The sequence below is a fragment of the Ranitomeya variabilis genome, chromosome 6, assembly GCF_051348905.1.
Source record: "Ranitomeya variabilis isolate aRanVar5 chromosome 6, aRanVar5.hap1, whole genome shotgun sequence".
In the NCBI taxonomy this organism is placed as follows: Eukaryota; Metazoa; Chordata; class Amphibia; order Anura; family Dendrobatidae; genus Ranitomeya; species Ranitomeya variabilis.
The window spans coordinates 82,970,032-82,980,795 of NC_135237.1; positions in this window are offsets into that span (position 1 = coordinate 82,970,032).

Here is a 10,764-nt window from a genome sequence, read left to right on the forward strand (position 1 = left end):
CATGCATGATAAAATTGTCAGTGACCGGGGTCCCCAGTTCGCATCTCGGTTTTGGAGATAGCTCTGTCTTTTACTCAGCATAGAACTAAATCTCTCCTCTGCATATCATCCCGAGACGAATGGGTTGGTAGAGAGGGCCAACCAGACTCTGGTGACATATCTGTGACATTTTGTCTCTGCTAGGCAGGATGACTGGGCATCTTAGCTACCTTGGGCAGAATTTGCTCTGAACAATGCCGTAGCCGATTCCACTGGGCAGACTCCTTTTCTCCTTAATTACGGCCAGCATCCGCGTGTCCCTGTGCCCATGCCCGTGTCATCCACTGATTCCAGGGTGGCAGACTGGGCAGTGGAGGCTCGTGACATTTGGGACCGCACACAGGATACCATTCGGGCCTCCAAGGAGAGAATGAGGGTTTCTGCCGATGCTCACCGGCGCCCCGCTCCGACCTTCGCTCCTGGCGATTTAGTGTGGCTCTCCGCCCGTAACATCAGGCTGCGAGTTGAGTCCACTAAGTTTGCGCCTCGCTACATTGGTCCTTTCAAGGTTCTGGAACAGGTCAACCCTGTGGTCTACCGTTTGGCTATTCCTCCGCGCCTTGGTATCACCGACACCTTCCACGTTTCCCTCTTAAAGCCTGTCTATATGTCCCGGTTTTCTGAGTCATCTGCCGGGACATCGGGTTCGTCCACGGATGAGTATGAAGTGAATGCTATCATGGGGTGCAAGGTAGTACGTGGCAAAAAATACTATCTGGTGGACTGGAAGGGCCATGGCCCTGAGGACAGAACCTGGGAACCTGTATAGCACATTCGGGCTCCGCTGCTCATTGCAGCCTTTGAGCGTAGCGAGATCCAAGGAGGGGGGGGCCCTAGGAGGGGAGGTAATGTTAGGAGTCAAGTTCCCGCCGCTGCACAGGGGGAATCTCAAACCATGTCTGCTGCGGTCTCTCATTCTGCATCAGCCGCAGTGGAGCCTGCTCAGCGGAGACGACGGTCTCAGCGTCTCGCTCAGTCTGATTCTGTGCAAAGGGTTACTGCTGCCTTTCCAGGCTCTGCCATTGTAACCTGTACTGATCAGCGGCGAGCAGACGTCTCTGGGACTAAGTCCTGCTTTTCCCCTTCTGAGCATGCCCAAAGGAAAACCTCTCAGTGGAGGTCTGGGGTCACATGCTCAGGGACTGCAGTAGCGCCTATTGGTCTTCTAGGAAGGTCCTGAAGTTGCTCAGTTACTGTAGCAGTTCTCATTAGTCCTCTAGGAAGGTCCTGAACTTGCTGCAGCTATAAAAGGTTCGCATGGCCGCACAGCCATGCGCTAGTATACACTTGTTTATGTTTTTGTGTTGTGAGTGAAAGTCGCTCTTTAATCATCCCCTCCCTTGTGTTTGAATGCTCGCGTAAGGAGGATGATTGTAATCTAGCGCCCGACTTGTAACCAACACTGGTACACAAACAACGTCTATTGCTGTGACCGCCAGTGCAGCATCGTGCGCTATCACCGTGCTTTCCAAACCCAAGTCTGGGTGGTTAACTTTTAATGTTCAAGATTAAAATATGGGTAGCCAATACCTCGTAATGACATATACAGACATTAAAGTGATAAAATGAACCAATGCTCAATTAAAAAACTGGTTACTAGTTATACTTTATCTATGATATCTGATTCTGCTTACCCACACTTACTGTAGATTGATTGAATTCTTATACCCCCTGTGGGTTTTGCTTATCTGGTCCCCATTGAAGCTGCAATACTGTATAATGCCCCCCCCCCCCACAGTATTAATGGCACCACAGCTAAAAAAAAACAACTCACCTTATCCAGCCTCCATGTGCACCATAGCTGCTGCTTCTTGTTATATCACATCATCGTGTCGCTGATGTCACCTGTGTGGTGCTGACCTCCAGCAGGACACAGGACAAAAGTATCCTATGACCTCCTGGAGCAAGTGTTGGTAGCACGGAGTTTAGGCTCTTAAGTTAAGATTATCTTCATCCTGAAGACGCAAATATCGTTAACAGAGCCACAATTGATGCTGCCCACGGCCAACTCATCTGCATTTACCAGAATTGCCAGATGGCCAGTCTGGCCCTGGTAACATGTACTCATACCTGAAGCAGCTAATCAAAACCATTTTTATTTACTGATTGATGATCATTTAATAGCTGTTTACTCAGTCTGACTGCGCATAACGGTCTGCACTGAACGGTCTGTAATTGATCGCTCTGTGCGCGTAGGCTGCCATTGTCATCAGCATCAAGTACACAGAATTATGATCTTTCGTGCAGCACAAAAAATCTTTTCACCACTAAAAGAGAGTTGTGCTCGTTCTTCTGGTGATTGGCAGTCTGATTACACTACAAGACTATTATGAAACAAGTGTTCCTATAAAGCTTGCTCACAGTAACCTTGACTAATAATTAGTGATGAGCAAATATACTCGTTACTCGAGATTTCCCGAGCATGCTCGGGTGTCTTCCGAGTATTTTTTAGTGCTCGGAGATTTAGTTTTCTTCGCCGCAGCTGAATGATTTACATCTGTTAGCCAGCATAAGTACATGTGGGGGTTGCCTGGTTGCTAGGGAATCCCCACATGTAATCAAGCTGGCTAAGAGATGTAAAACATTCAGCTGTGGCAAGAAAAACTAAATCTCCGAGCACTAAAAAATATTCGGAGGACACCCGATCGTGCTCAGGAAATCTCGAGTAACGAGTATATTCGCTCATCACTGCTAATAATGTATTGTCATCCATATTACAAACCTCACATTGTTTTCAAATGATAATGGAATGAAATTTCCTGATGTAGTTTCTGCCTGTGTTGTTTGGGTTTCTGCTGGGATTTCATACGCTCTAGATCTTGACTGTAAATACTTCAGCTTTCTACCATTTGTAGAATTGGCCACTGTTAGATTAGACTTTCTTTCAATAAGTCTCTAAGCTTTCAAAAATGTCTTTTTATTCAAAATATGTGGTGGCCTGATATCAGAGATTTCACCAAAAATGATCTCACGTATATTAGTGATGTCAGACCATCCTTTTGATTGCGCATGCACTATGTCTGTATCGCTTACCTCATTGTTTTGTCCGGTCATCCTATTAACCTCCCTTGAATGTGATAAATCAATAGTGAATCATGTTCAGAAAATACTGAGATCATTTGGATTTTCCTATCTAACTGTGAAATGTGACATTTTAATGGATAATATGGTGATATTCAGGCTTTTCTAAGTGAGGGCGGTGTACCACTTGCCCTGGGATATCAACATTCAGGTGTCACAGTTCTGATATGCTAATTGCTAATGTTCTATGAAACTCTGATATATAACACTATTGAAACCCAGACCATTTTTTTACGTATGAGAAAAATCACTGGAGTCTAAATGAGGCCTTAAGGGGTTGTCCAACCTTAGGCTACATATCTGCAGTCACTCCATGTGACCCACTCTCTGTGCGTTGTGAGGATTCCCTGGTGCAGGGAGTGACAGGCCCATAACTGCAAGTATGTGATTTGTATACATGCAGTCACATGCTGACAAAATGGGTGCTGCCTTGCTCAATGCAAATGTAAGGAGGAGAGACGGCCGCGGCGTGCCTTTTCCGGAATGAGTCCGGAACCATCAGTGGCAGCATCATGCTATGGAGGTGTTTTTCAGGTGCCGGGACAAGGATGACTGGTTGTCAATGAAGGAAACATGAATGCAGCCAAGTACAGAGATATCCTGGATGAAAATCTCTTCCAGAGTGCTCTGGACCTCATACTTAGCCGAAGGTTCACCTTCCAACAAGACAAATGACCCTAAGCACATAGCTATAATAACAAAGGAGTGGCTTCAGAACAACTATGTGACCTTTCTTGACTGGCCCAGCCAGAGCCCTGACCTAAACCCAACTGAGCAACTTTGGAAAGACCTGAAAATGGCTGTCCATCAACGTTCACCATCCAACCTGACGGAATTGGAGAGGATCTGCAAGGAAGAATGGCAGAGGATCCTCAAATCCAGGTGTTATTAACTTGTTGCATCATGCCCAAGAAGACTCATGGCTGTACTAGCTCAAAAGGGTGCTTCTACTCAATACTGAGCAAAGGGTCTGAACACTTATTACCATGTGATATTTCAGTTTTTTTTTAAAAAAACTGCCTTCAAACATGCCACAATCACACCTATCCTCAAAAAGCCATCCCTTGACCCAAGCGCTACGTCCAGCTATCGCCCCATATCTTTGCTCCCATTTGCATCCAAACTCCTTGAGCAGCACGTCCATGCTGAACTTTCCTCTCACTTTGCATCTAACTCTCTCTTCGACAACCTACAATCTGGCTTCCGTCCCCACCATTCCACTGAGACTGCCCTGACCAAAATTACTAATGACTTACTTACAGCCAAAGCTAACAGACAATTCTCTATACTCCTCCTCCTAGACTTGTCCTCTGCCTTCGACACAGTTGACCACTGCCTCCTACTACAGATCCTCTCTTCCTTTGGGGTCAAAGACATTGCCCTATCTTGGATCTCCTCATACCTTGCCAACCGCACATTTAGCGTTTCCTTCTCACATACTACCTCTTCATCTCGCCCCCTCTCAGTTGGTGTCCCTCAAGGCTCTGTCCTAGGACCCTTAGTCTTCTCAATATATACACTCGGCCTGGGACAACTCATAAGGTCCTACGGCTTCCAGTACCATCTATATGCCGATGACACTCAGATCTACCTCTCTGGCCCAGATGTCACCTCTCTGATCTCCAGAATCCCAGAGTGTCTATCAGCCATATCCTCCTTCTTCTCCTCTCGCTTCCTCAAGCTCAATGTGGACAAATCTGAACTAATTATCTTTCCTCCATCTCACATATCTTCCCTACCTGATCTATCTATCAAAATAAATGAAATCACACTTTCCCCTGTCCCCAAAATCCGCTGCCTCGGAGTAACCCTTGACTCTGCCCTGTCCTTTAAACCGCACATCCAAGCTCTCGCCACCTCCTGTCACCTCCAGCTCAAAAATATTTCCAGAATCCGTCCTTTCCTCAACCCACACTCTACCAAAATGCTCTTGCATGCCCTAGTCATCTCCCGCCTCGACTACTGCAACATACTCCTCTGTGCCCTACCTTCTAACACTCTCGCACCCCTCCAGTCCATCCTTAACTCTGCTGCCCGACTAATTAATCTCTCTCCTCGCTACACTCCTGCTTCCCCTCTTTGCAAATCCCTTCACTGGCTCCCAATTTCTCAGCGTATCCAGTTTAAATTACTAACACTGACCTACAAAGCCATCCATAATCTTTCTCCTCCGTATATTTCCACACTAATCTCTCAATATCTTCCCTCATGTAATCTCCGGTCCTCCCAAGACCTCCTCCTCTCCTCCATGCTTATTCGCTCCTCACCCAATCGCATCCAAGACTTCTCCCGAATATCACCCATCCTCTGGAATTCAGTGCCCCAACACATCCGGTTATCCACTACTTTTGGATCCTTCAAAAGAAACCTGAAAACCCATCTCTTCAAAGAAGCTTACAGCCTGTAAAGACCACACGGCCACCTCAACACTATTGGAGCTACTGCAACCCTCGACCTACTGTCTCCTTCCCCATAATCCTGTAGAATGTAAGCCCGCAAGGGCAGGGTCCTCTTCCCTCTGTACCAGCTTGTCGTTGTTAGTTTTGTTTACTGTAAGTGATTATTTGTATTTTGATGTAACCCCTTCTGATGTACAGCACCATGGAATTAATGGTGCTATATAAATAAATAATAATAATAATAATAATAAAAAATAATTTTGCAAAAATTACTACATTACTGTTTTTTCAGTCAAGATGGGGTGCAGAGTGTACATTAAAGGGAACCTGTCACCTGAATTTGGCGGGACCAGTTTTGGGTCATATGAGCGGGGTTTTCGGGTGTTTGATTCACCCTTTCCTTACCCGCTGGCTGCATGCTGGCCGCAATATTGGAAAGGGTGAATCAAACACCCAAAAACCCCGCCCATATGACCCAAAACCGGTCCTGCCAAATTCAGGTGACAGGTTCCCTTTAATGAGAAAAAAATGAACTTTTTTGAATTTACCAAATGATTGCAATGAAACAAAGAGTGAAAAATTTAAAGGGGTATGAATACTTTCCATACTCACTGTACGCGCCATTAACCCCTTTACCCCCAAGGGTGATTTGCATGTTAATGACCAGGCCAATTTTTACAATTCTGACCACTGTCCCTTTATGAGATTATAACTCTGGAAGACTTCAATGAATCCTGGTAATTCTGACACTATTTTCTCGTGACATATTGTACTTCATGATCAGGGTAAAACTTCTTTGCTATGAATTGCACTTATTTGTGAAAAAAATGGAAATTTGGCAAAAATTGTAAAAATGTCACAATTTTCCAACTTTGAATTTTCATGCCCTTAAATCACACAGATATGTCACACTAAATACTTAATAAGTAACATTTCCCACATGTCTACTTTACATCAGCAGAATTTTGGAACCTAATTTTTTTTTGTTAGTTATAAGGGTTAAAAGTTGACCAGTGATTTCTCATTTTTACAACACTATTTTTTTTAGGGACCACATCACATTTGAAGTCACTTTGAGGGGTCTATATGAAAGAAAATACCCAAAAGTGACACCATTCTAAAAACTGCACCCCTCAGTGTGCACAAAACCACATTCAAGAAGTTTATTAACCCTTCTGGCACTTCACAGGAATTTTTTGAATGTTTAAAAAAAATGAACATTTAACTTTCACAAAAAAATTACTTCAGATCCAATTTTTTTTATTGTCCCAAGGGTAACAGGAGAAATTGGACCCTAAAAGTTATTGTACAAATTGGCCTGAGTACGCTTATACCCCATATGTGTCGGAAAATCACTGTTTGGGTGCATGGCAGAGCTCAGAAGGGAAGGAGCACCGTTTGACTTTTCCAACACAAAATTGGCTGGAATTAAGATCGGAAGCATTGTCGCATTTGTAGAGCCCCTGATATGCCTAAACAGTGGAAATCCCTCACAAGTGATGCCATTTTGGCTCACCCCTGGAGCCCGCATCAAAGCAGGGAATCTGCCATAGGACGTACTATTCCGTTTGATGGCAGAAAGGGGTTAAACTCATTCTTACTTTTACACTTGATGATTGCTTCTATAGGATGCAGATCTGCCAGAAAGGGATTAATGCCTAGACATTTATGAAGTTGCAGTCATCATTGGCCCCAATTTCCTTCCTCTCATGTCCTGACTCTGCACTGAAACATTATAATGAGACATTGCAATGTGACTTGGATGAAGCCGCACCTCCTACATTTAGCACATTTCAGCACAGATGGCGTAAACCCTGGCACACGCTGCAAACACATTTTCTCCAGCGGTGCTCCAGGTATGCGTTTGTGGACAAAATCCAATCTGGCTGAAGATTTCATCCGTTATAAATTTATGCTTAAAACATCAAATTCCGCCCTTCAGCTCTCCAAACAAACCTACTTCAACACCTCACTATCCCATAATCCTAAACGGCACTTTGCCACTTTTCACTCTCTGCTCAGTCAAACAGTACAGGCCCCAACCACCGAAATGCTGATGATCTGGCCTAGTAATTAAAAGACAAAATTGACCATATCCGACAGGAAAGTTTCTCCCAATCCCATAATGTTATGCATTCTTCTCCCTCCTGCACTATATATTGCTCACTTTCTGTCTTTGAACCAGTCACGCAAGAAGAAGAAAATGGCAGTCACCAGCGCTGCAAGATAAGATTATTATTATTAATCCATTAGAAAAACAGAAGAGACGTGGGCAGGGAGTGTGCAAGGAGATCGTGTAGGATGATGGCCGTTTCATGTTGTCAAGGCGCTTCTACTGGTCCAAATCACGAGCCGTCTTGTCTGTTTTTCTAATGGATTAAAGAATATTTATCTTGCAGCTCTTGGTGAGTGCCATTTTCTCTTTATTACTTGACACCCACTTGTATACCTTATTTCCTGACATTAACCATGCATTACTACTAAATACCACTAATTGTCTTTGTCTCTAACATTATGTCCTCCTATCTAAAACTGAATCTGTCAAAAACTGAACTCCTTGTGTTGCCTTCCTCCACTAACTTACCTTTGCACGATATTGCCATTTCCGTGTGTGGCTCCACCATTACTCCCCATCCACATGCACGCTGCTTTGGTGTCATCTTTGATTCGGATCTTTCCTTTACTCCCCACATCCGATCACTTTCTAGCTCATGTCACCAACACCTCAAAAACATCTCTACAATGAAACCTTTTCTTATCTTTGGTGCAGCAAAAACCCTTATTGTAGCTCTTATTCATTCTCGTCTGGACTATTCAAACTCTTTACTAATTGGTCTCCCTCTAACCAAACTCTCCCCTCTCCAGTCCATCCTGAATGCAGCAGCCAGGATGATATGCCTCACCAACTGCTCGTATCAGTCTACCACCCTACCCGTGTCCTCCGTTCTGCTAAGTTAAAACTAAAATCCTCAATAACCAAAACCTCCCATTGCTGTCTCAAAGACTTCTCGCTTGCTGTGCCAATACTTTGGAATTCACTATCCAAGACAATTTAATTAATTCCCAATGCCCACAATTTTAACCCCCTAACAACCGTCGATATGCCTTTTAATGGCGGTCATTAAGGGTATTTCTTTAATGCTTTTTAACATTTAGCATTTGATAAAGTACATTTTTTGTGAAAAAAAGTTAAATGTCCATTTTTTCTTCCACATTGCTTTAGCTCCTGTGAAGCACTGAAAGGGTTAGTAAACTTCTTTAATGTAGTCTTGAGTACCTTGTGGGGTGCAGTTTTTGAAATGGTGTCACTTTTGGGTATTTTCTGTCATATAGGCCCACCAAAGTCACTTTAAATGTGAGGTGGTCCCTAGAAAAATGGTTTTGTAAATGTTGTAAAACTGAAAAATCGCAGGCGACTTTTAACCTTTATAACTTCCTAACAAAAAAAAAAGATGTTTCAAAAATTGTGCTGATGTAAAGTAGACATGTGGGAAATGTTATTTATAAACTATTTTGTGAGACATACCTCTCTGATTTAAGGGCATAAAAATTAAACGTTTGAAAATTGCAAATTTTTCTTCAAATTTCCAATATTTTCACAAATAAACGCAAGTCATATTGAAAAATTGTTACCACTATCATGAAGTACAAGAAGTCATTCAAAAAATTCTCAGAATCAGTGGAATGTGTTGAAGTGACACTGATCAGAATTAAAAATTTTTGCTTGGTTATAAAGATCAAAATTAGCCTGGTTACTAAGGAGTTAAGTGTGGCCTAAAAGAGCATTTATTTAGACTGGTCTATTGCCTCACCTCTCTTATCTAACTATCCCCCTTTGGCCCATGTTAAATTTTCTTCATAATCATAACCCCTATGGTGTGTGTTCACACCCTTCATGCACTTGATAGCCCTCTGTGTCTGTACTGTACTCATTCTGGCTGGCGACCAGTTTATGCAGAGTGATGTGCAGCGCCCCAGAGTCCTGGTCGTTGCAGTAACGTCGCTCTGCCGCTAAGGGGAGTGATGTTACGTCTGATTGCACTAAAGGAGTTCACCTGACCAGGTAACACTCACACTACACTTCACACTCCGGCCACCAGGGGGAGTGGTTCTATCTAGTAGGCCACTCCTCACACTCTGGTAAAACTGGGGGTTGGGCAGGAAGACAGTGAGAAGTAACTGGGAAGAGCTAGAGAGAGGACCTGTCAGGGATGGGATCCTGACAGATGCCTAAGAAAGGACAAGAAGCGAGGTTTATTGTGCTGAGTGAGAAAAGCAGGAATACAGCAAAGAGGCAATAGGACCAGAAGGAGTTGTGCTGTAAGACCGAGGCAACATCCTTCTGAGGCGCAAACAGTCGGTGGCTGGAACGCCGAGAAAGTAAGAGACTTTTAGTATTACTTCAAACCACAGCAGGGCAGCCAATTATAGGTTGGCTGCCTCACTTAAACACCTAAGCAGACAACGGAGGCAGCTGTGGGAGAGGGGCGACTCTAGAGTCCCGGAAGAACTCCAGGCCTACCCCGTCATACGGGTGCGTCCTAGCCATATCATCTGGGGGACAGAGAGAACGAAGATCAGAGACAGACAGAATAAGTTGTGAGGACTATCCCGGGGTGCTCAGCAGGGAAGGACTACAACACACAGGCGCTAGAAGGTAGACGCTGATTCCCACCTGTTAAAGGGGACTCCTGATGTGCCTTCGGACCGGCCGGTCTCAGACGGCCCGGTTAACAGTGCCCTGGATTGGACACCTCGAGACCTTCAGTAAAGAGGTAAAGAGACTGCAACCTGGTGTCCTCGTTATTTACTGTGACCAGCACTACACCGCACTACCACCACCATCCACACCCTATTATTTGGGCGCCTCTCAGCAGGGTCACGGACCGGGCCTAGCCACCGTGACAATCCCCGAGCAGAGACTCAGAGGCCCGGTACCGGGTACCCCTCGGCCCTGCGGCAGTGGGGGCGCTGCAAACTTGGCATCACGAACAGGATCTACTTAAGCCTGAAGAATCAGGTCATGTGTGCCTTGGAACTGTGATTTGTTGTGCTTGGACTGTGACTTATTGCAAAGACTGTGCATTACTATTGCCGCCAAGAGTTCCCGCCACAATTCGCCATCGCCGCGCACGGAGGGAGGAGCCTTCGTTTTGTGGGCGGAACTGGTCAAAAGAAGCGCGGAACGAGAAAACGCGGCAAAGCGCCAACCCCGGAAGAGGAACCCCGACCTCCAGCAGGTTAG